Genomic DNA, 15263 nt, shown 5'->3' on the forward strand with positions numbered 1-15263 from the left:
TCATATTCTTATGGTATATGTAGGTATCTCTGTTTCCTGAATTTCATTTCTTATTGCCCTCAGGAAGCAAATAGAATTTTATCACAAATTTAACTGTAGATTATACCTACTTCAGCCTGTCTAGAATCATGTATTTAAGGCCCAACATTCAAAGTTTAATCAAAATAAAAGTCAAAAACCTGGGTTAAATACTTAGAACAGATAAGAAAAATGGGGACTTTTTAAAATGTCTGATTCCAAAGGAAAAGTCTTGGTTCATAAATTTTAAAAAGCATGTAATTGCCAAAACTCAAAATATAACCACAAAATACTCCAATTTCATTTCTTAGAAATGTAGCATATTTTACTGAACAGAAGATGAAAATTCTGCGCAAAAAATAATTACTGACAATCATAAATATAATACCTTTAAAACATTACATAAGGAAATAAGAATAGTTGAAATAATTATACCTAGCTTTCAAAGAATGACTATGGTAGGTTGATACCTTGTAGCCTGATTAATACCTTTTGGAAGGCATTTTGGTTTTATGTATAAAGAATCACAAAAATGTACTAACTCTTTAACCCCATCATTATATTTCTGTCTGAGACACCAGGATGGTAAAAATTCATGGTATATTAATTACAGAAATATTTACAAGAGGAAATTTCAATGACTTGTTCCTGGGGGATGGATGGAAAATTTATTACCTTGAATATTTAGTGATTGCTCTGAAAATAAGCAATGTTACAAGTGAGGTGTGTGTGTGTGTTTGTGTGTACGTGTACATGTGTACACGCGCATATGTGTGTCCAAACATCAAGGCACATGTGTGGAAGACAGAGGACAACTGGTGAGGGTGATTCTCACCTTCTACCTTGTGAGTCACAGGTACTAAACTCAGGTCATGAGGTATGGTGACAAGGGTCTTTACCTGCTGAGCCATCTCATTAGCCCTAAAGGTGTTTTTGATAAATGTCATTTTAATGTTATATATGCTAGATCTCTACAAATTGCATCTTCTATGTGTTATAGCAATAAGAAATCTAGGGGTCTTCTTTGGCTTGTACCCTTAACCCCCCCCAAATCATTCCATGTCTGTAAAAACTCTCTATTTTTCTTCAGCTCCACCATCATCAATCTGATTGAAATAAATTGTTGTTCCTACTGGACTCTATAGGTACTCTGACTGGTTTTCTGTCCCATGCTGGAATCTGTTCTTTGCCTGTAGCTAAATGTAAACCCAATGTGACTCACACACTACACCATTGCTTCAAATGCCCAACCTTATCTGATACCAAATGCTACAGAAAACCATGGCTGCCTCTCTAGACTTTCTTCTCCATTGCCACACTCTACCTAGGCAGCTCTCTATAGCTGATACACTCCTGCCTAGGATGCTGTCTATAGTTGGTACTCTCCTGCCTAGGATGCTGTCTACAGTTGATACCTCCTGTCTAGGAATCTCTCTGCAAGAACTTTTCCTCTTCCTTTGCCTTCCACCTTGTCATCTCAGGGAATCTTCATTGCTGTACTAGAGCAGAGCCCCTTGTCACACTTTCTTGCAACCTCTTTACTTTTTCCTTACTGACAGATCACACACACAGAGTAAGTACCCCATCCCAGTAGAATTTAAATTCTGTGAGAAAAGGGACTTGACTAGTTCACTGTTCTTTTCCCAGAGTTCTAATGTGTATTTAATTCCCAAGTTACATGCAACTGCCACTTAGCTAAACTGTGTCATTGTGAGATTCTTATGGCTTTCTCCTGTTTGTCTTCAGTCTCCTGAGGGAGGAGTCATTCCTGTTCTGCCTAGAGAGGTAACCCAGTATCTGCACAGTAGGAGGCCTTCCTCAGATGTATACTGGATACATTTGCCAGAACCATGTAAAAACACAGGGAAAAGCCACAACCATGGTTGTGTTGTTAAATTATAGAAATATACCTATTCTCGAATTGATAATATAATAAAAATTCACAATTAAGCAGAAAGAAATAGCTCTTCTAATACATTGTAATTACAGAATACATATAACAAAAGGCTAGCCACAGACACAGTACCTACAATTATTCTACTGTAAGAGGTTAGATATTTCTATTTTCCCCTAGTGTATACAAGTGATTTGTAATTTTTGCATAGCTATAATCATAGATTCAATTCCATGTGTTGTTTCTTTTTTTAGTTTTATGCTGCATCCATTTTGCTAGGATTCTACATTGCCTATGTAATTATAGTTAGCAACTACATGGTATTCATTTAAATTTGTGTACTTGAGAGTGGTTCTTACTTTAAGATATATTTCCTGGAGAGGAATTCAAAGTGTATGAGTATGCAGGGAAATATAGATTACTAGCTTCACTGGCCACAAGATGGAAAAGACACAGTGATGGTCATGTGTGCAAGCATAGATTAGTGCTTGCCATGGGACTGACTGTGATTACTTTTACAAGAGAATTCAAGTTGCATCAAGCCTCATTGGGGGAGGGGGTCCCTCTATATAGGTTCATACAGAGCATACAGGTAGCTTCTGAAATACAATGGATATGTCAGGAGTGGATGGGGTGTTCAGGCTTCTGGGAAACCAACGATGAGAGAGGGCTCTAAGAAAAATGGAATTCATAGGGAAATGCCAATATTAGTTAGAAACAGATACTGGGGGCCTCTTTGTTTTGTTAATACAGGAGGTGACAATAGAGACAGCAGTGACTGGCCAGGTGACAGGAGGTGGCAATAACACAAAGAGAGGCACTAATGCAAATCTGTAGGCTGTAGGCTGAACATAATGATGTGACTGCCTTGTGCTTTTCAAAATGCAAGTCTGGGCAGGATGACCCCTGGTTTCTCAAATGCTTTTTTATAAAACGGCAGTATCATAGCCTCAAGCAGAGGTGAGTTACAGCCTTCTTGGTTCATTGGCTTTAACTCCAAAGTGGCCACTTGACTGTTTTCTTGCTTGCTATCTTCTTAGCAATACAAAAATGCAATACTGAAGCCAGGCACAGTGACTCAAACCTGTAATCCTTGTACTTGAGAAACTGAAGTAGGGATTGCCGTGAGTTCAAAGCCAGTCTGGGCTACATAGCAAGACCTCATTCTCAAAGCACACACACACACACACACACACACACACACACACACACACGCACGCACGCACGCACGCACGCACGCACGCACGCACGCACGCACACACACACACACAGAGTCATAACACTTGTGGTTTCCAGAAGACCTTGGATAAAGTATTATAGCCACAGGAACTTGAAATAATTCCCTAACTGCTAGAAGTTCCCAAATTTGGAAATCAACAATATTAGAGTTTTCAGCAGTGCTAAACTATCTGCTTTTAAGGTTGGTATCATGGTCTTCATCCAGGCCTAGCTCCCTCTGGATTAAGCATCTATCATTTCCAAATACTTCTGGAGTCCTCCTGAGAAATGATTTGCCCTGGAGAAGAATTAATTAAGGACATAGAGCAACTTTTCTTTGGAAAGACAGCTAAATAAGGAAAAGCATGGAAAAAAAATAGTTGTGTTAGTATTTCAAGCCTAGTATCCCAAAGGTATAGCCAGGTGCACATGTTTGCTCTCTGGATGGTATTTTTGTCCACTGTCTTTTTCAGCCTGAGCACTAACACTGTTCATAATCATGGCCTTTGTGTCTTTGTATTGAACAAATTTTGTTATCCAAGGCCTTCAATTACATTAACAATCTACCTGTTAGCTTTAGTTGCTGACCACTAAACAGATGAGCAAGGGTCCTATCTGTTACATTCCCCACAACCTACATGGGACCTCAATAAACATTTAGTTGGCTAATGTTGCTCAATAAACATTTAATGTATTAATGAATAAGTGAATGAGTAATCAGAACCAGAATGTTCTGGTTTCTACATGTCATTAGGACATCTATCATTTAGTTGCTTTATTAGATCAGGTCTTAACGCATTGCTCAACCAGGTTTCTTGTCATTGACTCTGTGATTATTTTAACAACCATCAAAAACTTTTAGGTTGTCATCGTATACAGAAGAATGCACCATCTACAGAAGAATGTGTGTCAATATGTACACCATGATCAAAGGGGAGTTCTAAGTAGGGCAATTTTTCCTCGGGTTATTAGCCTGTGCTGATTCTCTAATATGCAAAGTTTAGCTCATTACACAAGTTACTCTAATTAGGAATGGATTTGAACAGTGCATTGATATTTTTTTGCTTTATTTCAGCAAACTTCAAAAGACAAAGAGGGATATCCGATGGCTTCAAGGAGCAACAGGCGAATGGTTTGAAGAAATTCAAAGAAAGAAGTTTTGCAATGAAACAGATGTTAGCCAGATGTTAAAACCACCACTTACATACAGGCTATGGAAGGGGATGGCAAAAAATGGTGAGGAAAAAAATTAATTTTGCTTTAAATTATCTTTTCCCTGTCTTCTGGTATAGTATTGTAGACAATGAATCCATGCATCTGCAATTAAACCAATTTATGGCTCAGGGCCATTATAAGGGACTTTAACATTTTGTACTATATGATATGCTAGACAGTTTAGGGGGATAACAAAATGTCCAATGCAACTCACTGGGAATGTGTCAGATTATTTGTTCTTGATAAACTTCAATATGTTTTTCATTTTTAAATGGGTATAATGTTTACTCATAGGATAAAATAAGATTATATGTGTCAAGAATTGGCCTAAGGGCCAAGGATACAGTTCCACAAGTAAAATACTTATCTCACAAGTGTGAAGACCTGAATTCAAGTCCCCAGAACCTACATAAATCTGGGCACGGTAAACAAGCTACAGCCTCTCTCTCCTGTGAAAGACAGGGGACAGAGATAGGAGAATTCTCAGAGGCTTCTAGACTGGCTGCCCTGCCACACTGCATTGTAACAAAGTATCAAGAGAAGGTAGAAGAGTGAAGACTGACAAATTAAGGTTTCCCCAGCCTCCACATCCATGCTTAGGCACAAGCATGCTGTGCACAAACACTCACACCTAAACTCACACGTATCAACACACTAAAAACTTAAAAGTAAAAAGAATTAACCTTGGCTGATTGTGATGGCTTGTGCCTTAATCCCAGCACTCAAGAAGCTGAGGCAGGAGGATTGTCACGAGTTCCAGGCCAGTCTGAGCTACAGAATGAAGCCTTGTCCCTCCCCCTCCCAAAAAAAATGAAAAAGAAAGAAAGGCAGAGAATTAGCCAGGAGCATAGTAAGCACTTACCTAAATGGAACCATGATGAAGAAGAAGAAGGCAGAGAGAAGACTGGGGGTTTCACAGCAGAAAGGGGAAAGCTGGTAGAAGAGCTGTCATCTCTCTGGAGTCTCAGTAGTCTCCATAGTGAGTGGCAGTAAGCGCCTGCTGTGGACACTTGGTTGTGACTGCCAGCTGTCACTTAGCTTTACCCAATTTTCTTAAGCTATTAATGAGGGTAGTGAAACCTGTTTCCACAGGACACCCATGAGCATGGCAAACTATCAGAAACAGTAAACTATAAACTAACCATGCTACTGAACCAGTCTCGTGGACTGCTTTTACGTATGTCGTCAACATGAGTAACACTTTGAAACAGGTGATAGTATTTCTGAATGTACAAAAGGTTAAAATCTCCAACTCTCATAACAAAACAATCAATCCAAAAGAACAATACAAATTTTCGTTTGTGTGTGCGGTAAGTGTGGCAGTGGTGCCCATGGTGCTGGGGGTCAAACCCAGGGCTTCATGCATGCTGAGCAAGAGTTCCGCCACTTACCTACGTCCCCAGCCCCAAACTCAGATTCTTAGATTGAGCCCATGTGCATGCCATGGTGCCTTACCTTGAACTCCAATATAAAGTCAGTGTGCACAAAAAGAATTATGGTGTTATGGTCTTTGTATATGTTGATGAGCCTTAAATTTAAAATTGAAGGCTCATATATAAAGCTATATGTTATTATACATATTATTACATGCATACACATAAACCAAATATATGTACATAAACACACACACACACACACACACACACACCACATACCACACCAGAATAGATTTTGGAAGAAAAAAAAAAAAACACTCTAAATGGTTTCATTTCCCTTTTATTTACTTTCTTTGGCATCAAAGAGTTACATGAAAACTCTATGCACCATTTTAAAGAACTGATATTTTCTAAAAGAAACTTGGATCAGCAAGACATGGAATGAATGGGTCCCCTGACTTGCTAGCTTGGATGTTGGACATCCAAGTAGAAAATATAATGAGAAAGACCCACAGAGCCGGCATCAGGCAAGGAACCCTGTTCAAAACTGTGGCCTGTGACACATACTGAGAACACCTTGCTTGAGTGTGAAGTTTTTCTCCACCCAGCGAACCACTGGAGCTCGGGAGCCTGAGAAACAGCTCTGAAACCACTTGGGTCCTGAGGTCATGTAGGGATGCTAGCTGCTTCTAGACTGTAGAAGGAGAGGGAAACAAAAGCCACACCTTCCTTCTTTTGCATAGATTTATCTGATTGCCAGGCATAGCAGCAGATGCCTATAACCACAGGAGACCAGAGGATTGCCAGTTTGAGATCAACCTGGCCTCCCTGGCCAGACAGAGCTATATAATCATCTCAAATTAAAATTGTCTCAAATTAAAAATAACCAAAAAGCATATTGATCTGAAATTTTGAAAGAAAATGGTATCATGCAGTGCAATCTGGCCTAAAATTTTATGTGTACCTTGAACTTTTAGCCACCAACCTCCCAAGAGCAGGGTTTATAAGTAGGTTCCACTTACCAGTGATGGGTATAGATGCCAGGGCACTCCACAACCAAGCCACCAGCCCTGCCTGCAGGTATTTTATCAGTGTAAAATCTTTGCTTCCCCCCCCCCCAGATCCGATGGAATTACAAACATCAAGATCTAAAAACCTAATCAACCAAAAACCGTCTGTTTCTCCCCGAATGAGCTTCCGGTCATCCTTTGCTTCACTGTTCTCCTTCAGAAGATCTGGGAAGGAGACACTTAAGCCTCAGAGAGCAAAAGGGTGAGTTTTAACTCAGATCGTGTGACAGCTTTCTTGGTTAGCTGGTATTGAGGCCCATAGCCTGTTTGGTGGCCAGAGTGTTGAACGTCTGTTCTTAGAGCTAAAGTCCGGGTAGTAACGAAGGAGTAAACAGTGTCTAGCTCACATTAGCATACTTGTACGGGACAGTGATACTCATCTGAAAGCTACTTTTTAAGCAACTGCTGACATCCTGGTGGTGAAGCTGGGGAAGCATGGGTTAAATGCTGGGAAAGAGTTATTAATCTGCTGAGCCTAGAACAGGTTCTGTGCCTTGGCTGGAAAGATCAGTTTAAATCACTGCTTTTCGGTGACCAGGTGTTTCTGTCCGGAAGTAGAGCTGACAGGTAAAGACCCAAAGAAAATAAGTATCAGGTGGGGGGTAAAAAAAAAAAAAAACGTAGAGAAAAATCAACTCGGAAACAGAAAGGACAATTAATTTCGCTTCCAGAAATGCTGATGTCACTGTTCTTGTGTGGAACAGTGGCCGGAATTTCAGTCTAAAGCGAGGGAGGGAGGGGCCACTTTTGGAGCTGTGCAGGCAGGAGCGCAGACAGTTCCCGGTTGGACGCTGCATAAATCAGTCCCCCTCCACTCGAGTGTCAGTCTTCATGTTGTTTCATGACAAACAAGAAGGGCTCTGCTGCGTAGCTGAGCTGACTGCAGAGTATTTTCCGCACGTCTTCCTGGTTGCAATGCTTCCCACCCTCTTAAGGTGTTGGCTTGGCACGTGATGTGTTCCCTGCGCTGGCGAACCATTAAGATTGAGTTGCAGCGCTAAATCAAAGGTGTTGGAGGTCACTGTCCCTGAAGAACAAGCCGCAGCAGGCAGCTGCTGGGGCGTGTGGGGAAGCTCTGGGACCTCGCGGAGCACCGGGATTTTTTACTTTCGGCTTTTCCCTGATAAAATAATGAAGAGCTGAGAAAAATGTAGATCTGTGGGACTGAACCTACCTGAGACACATGCCAAGAATACTCTTCATCGGTGAGTTGCTTAAAAGAAAAAAAAAAAAAAAAAAAAAAAACTGGAGACAACTGTTGTTGGTGAGATTTAAAACTGAAAAATATTGCGTGGCTTGTTGAAACCATTTCCTTCAAGGAGAAAAAAGTTGATTGCCAGCATGTGGAGGGTGTGGGGGGGGGGTCCGAGGTTTTCGAGGTTTTAACTGTGATTTGTATCTTAGTCAACTGGATTTTTTAAGGGAGAGTTTTATAAAGCCGAACGGCATGGCTTAGGAAACCAGAGAAAGTGGAGGAAATGCGTGTACTCTATGGGCAGGTTTGTTGGTTTAGGTTTTGGGTTTTGTTTTTTTGTTTTTTTTTCAAGCTCATGTTACAGATTGCAGCAAAAGTGGATCAAGGGAGATAAAAGATCTAAAGATCTAGGACCTTCATTCTTGGTATGTGTTTTGGCCAGAGGGCAAAGAGAAAAGAGAAAACTTGTAGGCTCTGTTCAGCAGATGTCCTTGTCAGATACCAAAATGACTCCTAGCCAGGCTGCCTGGGACTGCAAATGCAGCCTGGAGACAGGCAACAAATGTCATTACTTCAGTGCTTCTCAGACATGTCATCTGTAAATACATCTTTCTTCCTTTAATAAAAATTCATTTTTCATTATTAATGTGTGTATGAGAAAGAGAGAAGGACAGAGAGGAGGTATGTATGTACTATAGCATGCATGTGGGAGAGGTCAGCGGACAACTTCTGGAGTTGGTTCTGTCCTACTGTGTGGGTTGGGGATCAACCTCTGAAATCAGCCTTGGTAGCAAGCACCTTTACCCATCAAGACATCTCACCAACTTTAATGATGGAATATTCAATGCTTATCTTAACATTATATCATTAATAGTGATATGTCTTTTATTTATTTGTTGCTTTTTCTTTCTTTTGAGATAAGGATATATATTGTAGCCTAGGCTGTCCTGGAACTCACATAGCCCAGGCTAGCCTCAAGCTCACACTGTTATTCCTGTCTCTACCTTGACTGATATTTATTCTGCCAGGATAGAATACAATGAAGGATAACCACTAGTATTTATTTCTACAAGGTCTCACAGGATCGTGCAGAAGATACACTCTTTTTATTTTAAAATTTGAACTTGACTTCAGTGTTTGGATAGAAATCCTAAACTCGAGGGAACAAATGTCTTTATGGTGGGAGTGGGGGAGTACCATGAGGCAGCTAATATAAATTCATGGTTTCTGTAATGCCAGGGAGCATTTAACTTTAACAGAAACAACCTTCAAAATACTTTTTGACCCAGGAGCTGTTTCTTGCCTGAGCTCTGGGGAGGGGCTGGTGGGATCTGGGAAGCCCACTTACCCAGGACCTTCACACTTCTAATTTCTGAAGCCATCAAGGGCTTGACTGCTTGATGCCCTGGAGAGCAAGTCAGTAAAACTATTTAGAGGATATTTTTCACATTAATAAATTATTTCAGTTCCTTTTAAGGTGTATAATTTATACTTACTTTTCAGTTTATTTTTGTCTTTTTCTTTTATCAAATCATATTTATTTGAATATGATTGTCAGGTACAATTGAATGTCAGGTACAAGAGCCAATGTCAAAGTTATTAATATAGCTATAAGATATGAATGAATGATGCAGAGGCATTTTTTGAATGAATGATGTAGAGGCATTTTCATCTCTGGCAGATAATCCAGAGTTAGAGGACCTTGGTTTGACTTTCCAGAGTGGTGTTCAGAGGGAAAGTAACCAAGAAAAAAAAAAAAAAGCAAAACACCAAACTTTATATAAAACTCTTGATAATCAGATGAATAATTCCTCCTCCTTTTTTTCCTCTTCTTCCTCTTCCTTTTCTTCCTCCTCCTCCTCCTCATCTTCTACATTTGTTTTTTGAAACATGATTTCTCTCTATAGTCCAGGAAATCATTGTGTAAACCAGACTGGCCTCAAACACACAGACATCCACCTGCCTCTCAAGTACTGAGATTAAAGACAATGCACCACCACACAAGGATTATTTTCTTCTTTTAACCTTTGGCTATTTGTTTTGTTTTGTTCTGTTTCTGAGTCAAAGTTTGTTGTGGAGCTCGGCTAGTCTCAAATTTACAATGTAGCCAAAGCTGGCCTTGAACTCACAACCCTTCAGTATCAGCCTCCTGGATTCTACAGTTATAAACGTGTGCCTCCATGCTCAGCTCAATGCTTTGGTGTCCATTGAGAAATGACCCTGCAAAGTAGACAACCTTTCTCACAAAAAAAATGGGAAGGGGGCTTCACAATTCATGAAGGTGTCCTTGTACACTTTAAGGCTCAACCAATAAAAGCAGGGTAGTTCCCCCTCCCTAGCCAGTTAATTCTCAACTCTGATCCAAAACAATATGATGAGAAGCCTTGAGAGAGAAAATCTAGATTCATGTAACTTTTATTATAGCATATTTTAGTTGTCCCAGTTTGTTATTCATTGGTGACATCTAGCTCCTCCTGTGCCTAGCACATGAACATGAACTAAGCTTTTTTTTTTTTTTTTTTTTTTTTTTTTTTGCAAAAGCAAGAGGGTTTATTGAACGAATGTGCATTTGGGTGCCAGCAATATCGGGAAAGCTGCACACCCCACCATGGGGTACAAGCTCCTTATATAGGAAAAAAAATGCAGATCAGCATACAGGCAAGGGGCACAAAGTGATTGATTACAAAGTATGATCTCATTGAACTAAGCTTTAACATAGGTATTTACATACAAGAAAAACAAGGTCAGTAAAGGACTTTGTACTATCTGTGGTTTCTAATAGAATATATCTCTTACACAGGATAAGAGAAACGACAGTATGAGGGGATTTGTGAGTGGTTGTGGTGGTGTATATGTGTGTGTTGTCTTTCCTTGTTTTGCTTTGTTGAGACAGAGCTGCACAAGGTAGTCCAGGCTGGCCTTGAACTCTGTGTGGGCCAGCCTGACCTGGAATCCATGGTGATCTTTCTACCTGAGCCTCCTGAATGTTGAAATTCCAGACAGGAGCAACCAGGTCTTGCAGTATGTGGAATCTTGAAATTTTGGTTTATTACTTTCAATGGACAAAAAAATAAAATAAAAAATAAAAAAAGAGAGAGAGAGAAAGAAAAAAATGGGAACACAATGATTCCATAAATTATAAAAAGCCAAAGTGATTTCTGCTTCAGACATATCCTCTCCTTCCAAAACTCATACTGCCCAGCTTCCATTATGACTTAAATGCTACTTGCAAATTATTGAACTGCCCCAAACCCCAGGAAGCAAAAAAAAAAAAAAATTGTGTTTATCTTTTATTTATGCTATCCAGTATATTCAAGACAGTCTAATGTAGTACATGCTGCTCTCCCAATGTCTTCCCATAGGGTGTTTCTTGGGTGATGTGATGAGGTAGTTGGTGTACATGACCTGTGGTGCTCTCTGTTGTCCCACAGGTTCCCTCCATAGAGTTTTAGTAAGTGTCTGTGGTGTACAGCCTGGGCAGTCCAGCCTTCAGAGTAGCATCCTCATCTATTCCTTTCTTGATCCAGATTCCCAGTTACAGAAATGACTCCCTTCTTGCCATGATGAGGCAATGTGTTCCAGCATGCTCCACCAGGAAGTCACTCCCCCAGGGAGCCACCAAACCTCCGTCCACCCACCATCTGAAAGCCACAGCCATATGTTCTTCTTGGTTATGGCAATTTTAGGAATATAGATGATTTTTTTTCCATTGCTCTTTCCCTTGTGGTAGTCCCAAAATAAAAACACAAAGGAACTAGTTTGCAAAGACCATGAATAATGTATACATTAAAGCCTCATTTCCCTTGAGGATTATCATAGCGCACGATACACCCGGTGACTATACCCAAGATGGTTACAAATGGACTGATAACTGTGACTTTGGGGTGAGAATGCATGCCCACTCTCCTATTCCTTAGGGATGCTTTTATTCCCTTCAGATGCAAGGAGCCTTGGTGGATCCGCCTAGCCACTTCTCAGACATGCCCAAATTTGCCTGATCCATAGGGCGTACACAGCTTGGGCCTTTCGGCTGCAAACTCCCTTACGTAAGCAGAAAGGTCATATACTATTTTGGAAGGTTTAAAGGCACATCACATTTTCCCTAAATTTATATTCTCTCTTTGCCTCCCACTCCCCCTTTCTTCTTTCCCCTCCCCAGTTTCTAGCTGGAAAGTCTGAGCTGAAATATCCTCGAAGACCCTTAGCAAAAGGACTCAGGGTGAGAGAGATCCTTCTCAGGCTGTGTTCCCTCTGTGGTCCCTGGTGTGGTGCAGACCGATGAGCAGCAGGGAGAAGCAAGATACGAGGATAGTCTGGGTTTCTTTAATCCTGGGAAGCCAGTGCCTTCCTATTGATCTGGTTACCTTTATTAAGTCTAAGTCACATATACAGTTTTCCATAGAGATGACTGGGTCCTAGCATTGGAATCTGATTTAGGAGGCACAACGTGGGGGGACAGGGAACTTTATTTTCATTTCTCCAGGGTAATCTGGAGCCCTGCAGCATAGCTCATTCAGACTAAGGTAATGGCTGTAACAATTCCTGGCTCAGGTGATAACAGCCAGGGTGATAGCTTTATTTTCCTGTAGTGTCAGGCTTTTAGCAAAGTCCTACCCAGGATCAGACTGCCCATTTAGTTGGAGGTAAAGTGTGAACGCAAAGCCAAGTTCCTTCCCAGAGAACTCTGTAATCTAGTGAGGACCCCTGATTGTCACCTCAGTTCTGTTTTGTTCTTTCTTTTTGTTTTTGTTTGCTTGTTGTTTGCTTATTTTTCAAAACAGGGTTTCTCTGTGTAGTCCTGACTGTCCTGGAACTTGCTCTGTAGACCAGGCTGGTATTGAACTCAAAAGATCCACCTGCCTTTGCCTCGAGTGCTGGGATTAAAGGAGGGCACCACCAAATCTGTTCTTATTTTGGCAATTCCAGTAAATGACAAGTCAAGGGTCTTGAGGAAGTTGTGTCCTTTGGAATTCACACAGGGATCCCATGTGTCCCAGCTATAACCTGGGTAACAACAGCAGATATATTGATGACAGCAGTATTATGAGTCGAGGATCTGGTGACTGACAATCTTCCTGCTGGAATATCTTAACTATACTAGAGGATCCAGAAGGCTTCCTGGAGTAAGAGGACCAAGCTAGGTGACTAAGAGATGAGAGGTTGTACCAAACAAAGATGTAGTAACCATAGAAAGCAGAAATCCATCTAGGTGACAGAGACTCACTCAGTCAGTTCAAGTCAGCATCATCTGTTTTTATGTTAGAAAGATCACTTCAGCTCAATGGTTCTTCAGCATTATATGCCCTGTTGGACATTCGACAATGCTGTAAGATGTTTCCAGTTTTCACAGCTGAAGTGAGGGTGGAGGTGGGGGGTGCTGAGGAACATTGAGGTGATCAAGACAGGCATCCTCAGGAAAAGGAACTTCAATAGTGCTGAGGAGGAAGAATCTTTGCTCCAATTTACAGCTCAAAGAATAGATTTGAGGGAGGAAAATTAGGGTCAGAGTAGCAGGAATGTTGGCATGATGGAGCAAAGCTGTAATCTCCTTCATTCCAGCCTCAGCTACATAGTGAGTGTGAGGCCAGCCTGGGCTACATAAGACCTTGTCTCAAAAAAGCAAAACAAAATTAAAATTAGAGTGTGAGTAAGAGCTGGTGGGGCAGGGGTGGGGGTGGGAGGGGATTTATGATAGTTAATCTTAGCTACCAACTTGACTGCGTTTAGAGTCATCACCAAGACATACCCCGGGTGCATCTAATCGCGAGCCTAATAAACCCTTCGCCCCTTACTTCCATCCTTGCTGGGTATTGCTCACAACAATAAGAAACCACTCACTACATTACTGGGATAGCAAATGTAAAAAAAAAAAAAAATGAACAGATTTGTGCATGATTTCAAGTGGTGTCAGGACACTGTCGTAATTGCATGTGGTGGATGAGGAAGAAGTAGAAGGGGAGGTGAAATTCCTTCTATTCAGCCTTGGGGAACTAGGTGGATGGTGATGGATGAAAGAGGAAGAGCAAATGGGAGAAGCAGAGTGCCCACATTCATTCGTTCACTCAGTCAGACTGCACACAAATTCCACAGGACCATCATAGATAGTACTCCCCTTCAACCGAGTGTGTTCTTGTGAGGACAAGACAGAATGAGAGGTCTAGGAGAAAGGCTACATATGGTGCGGGGTCACATCAGAGGGACAGGACTTAAATGTAAGTCTGGTTCAGTCTTCTGGAGAGAGTGACATTCTATATCATCCTTCAAGTGTAAGATAATTGTGTAAGCAAAGAACAGTGTGTCTGTTAAACCCCCTCTGACTGAGGGGACATGGGAGTGGACATAGGGGACAGGAGGCTAGGAATCATGTAGAGACTAGGTTGAGTAGGGTTTCATGGATGTAGAAAATAACCTCACCTTTCACTGGGGAGCAAATAAAAGTTTGCAGGAAGAGGCACAGTTCAATTTGTCCTGATCACTGTGACTCACAAGTACAGAGAATGGATTGGGACAAGCTTGGAGACGTCAAGACCAGTGAAGGGCCAAAGTCAAGAGCTGATGGATGCTGGAACCATCCATGTAGTGGCAGGTAGATGCTGAGACAAGGATGGATTTGAGAGAGGATCCTGAGTTTGAGTGGGTAGGATTTGTTAACCAGATAGGAAGGAATGAGGATGGAAAGACAGGAAGCCCATGTCTAACCATGGGGTCTAAACTGTCTGTGACCCTATAAGTGATCAAAGTGTTAGAAAAAAATATTCCTGAGTCCCACCCTGCCCTGTTATGTGAGGATTTCTGAATGGCGTCTGCAAAGTGTAGAAAGGAGAGAATAATTGAGGTGGAATTAAGTTGACAGGCCCAGAGATGTCTAGGAGGGAGAGCTGGGAGATAAGGCTGGGTGGGTGAGGGCTTGCTTAAGAGGTTCACCAGATAAAAGAAAAGCCCTGGGCTAGTGAGATGCTTCAATAGGTAAAGACACTTGCCACCAAACCTGATGACCCAAGTGTGATCCCCAGGGCACACAGGGTGGAAAGAGAGAACCAACTCCTGCAAATTGACCTCTACACGAGTTTGTGTACATGTGCTTAGACACACTAAATAAATAAACAAATATAAGAACAAGAACAATTTTTAAAAGTAAAGCCTTGTGTTGTGTTAAGATTTTGAACAATTCCCTTCAGGAGTTTCAGTGGGGATTGAAAAGATGGAGTCTGAATTTTACAAAGCCCTCTCTGTTACTGGCATGAAGGATGGAGGGGATCCCAGAAGAGAAACAAGGT

General features: G+C 41.2%; 1 protein-coding gene across 2 annotated transcripts in view; it reads left to right on the forward strand.

The window, feature by feature from the left end:
- Positions 1–7563: 7563 nt before the first annotated feature.
- The window catches only part of Exph5 (exophilin 5), a 30699-nt gene continuing 22999 nt past the window's right edge, over positions 7564–15263 (forward strand). For both annotated transcript variants that reach the window (XM_027415095.2, XM_027415096.2), the window contains exon 1: positions 7564–7996. The gene's annotated coding sequence lies outside the window, so the exon portion shown is untranslated. The remainder of the gene's footprint in view (positions 7997–15263) is intronic.

Source organism: Cricetulus griseus, chromosome 4, assembly GCF_003668045.3.
Source record: "Cricetulus griseus strain 17A/GY chromosome 4, alternate assembly CriGri-PICRH-1.0, whole genome shotgun sequence".
Classification (NCBI taxonomy): domain Eukaryota; kingdom Metazoa; phylum Chordata; class Mammalia; order Rodentia; family Cricetidae; genus Cricetulus; species Cricetulus griseus.